The 3,646-nt window shown below is 41.6% G+C and overlaps 1 non-coding gene across 1 annotated transcript; it reads right to left on the minus strand.

Moving 5' to 3' along the window:
• Window positions 1-428: 428 nt before the first annotated feature.
• On the minus strand, window positions 429-536 carry LOC112799224 (small nucleolar RNA R71). The gene has a single exon (XR_003200800.1). It is a non-coding gene; the product is annotated as a small nucleolar RNA R71 (small nucleolar RNA).
• Window positions 537-3,646: the final 3,110 nt, after the last annotated feature.

Consider the following 3,646-nt stretch of genomic DNA (forward strand, 5'->3'; position numbering starts at 1 on the left):
TTCTTTCCTCATTCTTATTCTTCTTCTCTTCTACTCAGATAAAGGAATCTCTATATCTTGACAAAGAGGATCCCTATTATTTCCTGTTCTATTTTTTTTTCTTATGAGCAGAAACATGGATAAAAACATTCTTGTTGAAGCTGATCCTGAACTTGAAAAGACTCTAAAGAAGAAGCTAAGAGAAGCTAGAGCACAACACTCCGGAGAGGACCTTACATAAATTTTCGAAAAAGAAGGAGACATGGCAGCCGAACCCAACAATGCAAGGAAGATGCTTGGTGACTATGTTGCACCAACTTCCAACTTCTATGAAAGAAGCATCTCAATTCCTGCCATTGGAGCAAACAACTTTGAGCTTAAGCCTCAGTTAGTTTCTCTAATGCAGCAGAACTGCACGTTTCATGAACTTCCATAAGAAGATCCTCATCAAGCTTAGAGTGGACGTTCAAACCTTCCAACAGAAAGAAGGTGAATCCCTCTATGAAGCTTGGGAGAGATACAAACAATTAACCAAAAAGTGTCCTGCTGACATGCTTCCAGAATGGAGTATCATATGTATCTTCTATGATGGTCTGTCTGAGTTATCTAAGATGTCATTGGATCATTCTGCTGGTGGATCCCTTCATCTGAAGACGCCTGCAGAAGCTCAGAAACTCATTGAGATGGTTACAAATAACCAATTCATGTACACTTCTGAATGAAATCCTATGAATAATGGGGACTTAGAAGAAATGAGTTATTGAGATTGACACTCTGAATGCCATATTGGCTCAGAACAAAATATTGACTCAGCAAGTCAATATGATTTCTCAGAATCTGACTGGATTGCAAGCTACATCTGGCAGTACTAAGAAAGCCTCCTCTGAAGGAGAAGCTTATGACCCTGAGAATCCTACAATAGAAGAGGTGAATTACATGAGAGAATCCTATTGAAACACCTATAATCCTTCATGGAAGAATCATTCAAATTTCTCATGGAAGGATCAACAGAAGCCTCAACAAGGCTTTAATAACAATAATGGTGGGAGAAACAAGTTTGGCAATAGCAAACCTTTTCCATCATCTTCTCAATAACAGACAAAGACTTCTAAGCAGAGCCTCTCTGGCTTAGCAAATATAGTCTATGATCTATCTAAGGCCACTCTAAGTTTCATGAATGAAACAAGGTCCTCCATCAGAAATTTGGAGGCACAAGTGGATCAGCTGAGTAAAAGAGTTACTGAAACTCCTCCTATTACTCTCCAAAGCAATACAGAGGAGAACCCAAAGAGAGAGTGCAAGGCCATTAACATGACCAAAATGGCCGAACCTGAGAAGGAGGAGGAGGACGTGATTTCCATTGAGGAAAACCTCAATGGACGTCTACTGATCAATAAGAGGTCCCCTAATGGAGAACCAAAGGAATCTAAGGCTCATATATAGACCATAGAGATTCCATTGAACTTCCTACTACCATTCATGAGCTCTGATGAGTATTCTTCCTCCGAAGAGGATGAAGACATTGTTGAAGGGCAAGTTGCTCAGTATCTAGGAGCAATCATGAAGTTGAATGCCAAGTTATTTGGTAATGTGACTTGGGAGGATGAACCTTCACTGCTCATCAATGAACTGAATGCCTGGGTTTAGCAGACATTACCTCAAAAGAAACTAGATCCCGAAAAGTTCTTAATACCATGCACCATAGGCACTATGACCTTTGAGAAGGCTATGTGTAACCTGGGGTCAGGTATAAACCTCATGTCACTCTCTGTAATGGAGAAACTAGGGATCTTTGAGGTACAAGCTGCTAAAATCTCACTAGAGATGGCAGACAAATCCATGAAACATGCTTATGAACTTGTAGAGGACGTATTAGTGAAGGTTGAAGGCCTTTACATCCCTACTGACATCATAATCCTAGACAATGAGAAGGATGAAGATGAATCCATCATCCTTGGAAGACCCTTCCTAGCCATAGCAAAGGCTGTGATTGATGTAGATAGAGGAGAGTTAGTACTTCAATTGAATGAGTACTACCTTGTGTTTAAGGCTCAAGGATCTCCTACTATAAACATGGAGAAGAAGCATGAAAAGCTTCATCCAGTTCTCTCCATACAGAGTCAAGCAAAGCCTCCACATTCAAACTCTAAGTTTGGTGTTGGGAGGCCACAATTATGCTCTGAACATCTGTGAAGCTCTGTAAGAGCTTCATGTCAAGCTATTGACATTAAAAAAGTGCTTGTTAGGAGGCAACCCAATTATATTTATTTATATTAATTATTTTATTTTCCATTGTTAGTTTATGTTTTCTTCAGGTTGATGATCATGTGGAGTCACAAAAACAATTGAAAAATTAAAGAAAAAAAACAGCATCAACAACAGAACACCCTGGGGGACGAGCTTACTGGCGTTTAAACGCGAGTAAGGCTAGCAAAATGGGCGTTTAACGCCCAGCCTGGCACAATTCTGGGCGTTAAATGCCAAAACTGGTAGGCAGACTGGCGTTTAAAGCCAGAAAAGGGTGTATGGTGTCTGACTGGCGTTAAACGCCAGTAAGAGTAGCAGAATGGGCGTTTAATGCCAGGAATGGCACACAGAGGGCGTCTAAATGCCAGAAAGGTGCAGGGATGAGAAATTCTTGACACCTCAGGATCTGTAGACCCCACAAGATCCCTACCTACCCCAACTCACTCTCTCCCCTCTTCACACCTTTCCATAACACCCTTCTCCATACACTATTCACCACTCACATTTATCTACTCTTCCCTCCCAAAGCCACCCATTCTCACACACCTCCATCTCCTCCATTTCTTCTTCTTCTCCTCTTTTCTCTCTTCTTTTACTCGAGGACAAGCAAACCTTTTAAGTTTGGTGTAGAAAAAAAGCGTTGCTTTTTATTCTTCCATAACCATTAATGGCACCAAAGGCCGGAGAAACCTCTAGAAAGAGGAAAGGGAAGGCAATTGCTTCCACATTCGAGTCATGGGAGATGGAGAGATTCATCTCAAAGGTCCATCAAGACCACTTCTATGAAGTTGTGGCCAAGAAAAAGGTAATTCCTGAGGTCCCCTTTAAGCTCAAAAAGAGTGAATATCCGGAGATTTGACATGAGATTCGAAGAAGAGGTTGGGAAGCTCTCACCAACCCCATCCAACAGGTCGGAATCTTAATGGTTCAAGAGTTCTATGCTAATGCATGGATCACTAAGAACCATGATCAAAGTATAAACCCGAACCCAAGGAATTGGCTTACTATGGTTCAGGGGAAATACTTAGATTTCAGTCCGAAAAATGTAAGATTGGCGTTCAACTTGCCAATGATGCAAGGAGATCTTTATCCTTTCACAAGGAGGGTCAACTTTGATCAAAGGTTGGACCAAGTCCTTATGGACATCTGTGTGGAGGAGCCCAATGGAAGAGAGACTCCAAAGGCAAGCCAGTTCAACTAAGAAGGCTTGACCTCAAGCCCATGGCTAGAGGATGGTTGGAGTTTATCCAATGCTCTATCATCCCTACTAGCAACCGGTCTGAAGTAACTGTGGATCGGGCCATCATGATTCATAGCATCATGATTGGAGAGGAAGTGGAAGTTCATGAGATCATTCCTCTAGAACTCTATAAGGTGGCTGACAAACCTTCCACTTTAGCAAGGTTAGGCTTCCCTCATC

Source organism: Arachis hypogaea, chromosome 4 (genome assembly GCF_003086295.3).
Source record: "Arachis hypogaea cultivar Tifrunner chromosome 4, arahy.Tifrunner.gnm2.J5K5, whole genome shotgun sequence".
In the NCBI taxonomy this organism is placed as follows: domain Eukaryota; kingdom Viridiplantae; phylum Streptophyta; class Magnoliopsida; order Fabales; family Fabaceae; genus Arachis; species Arachis hypogaea.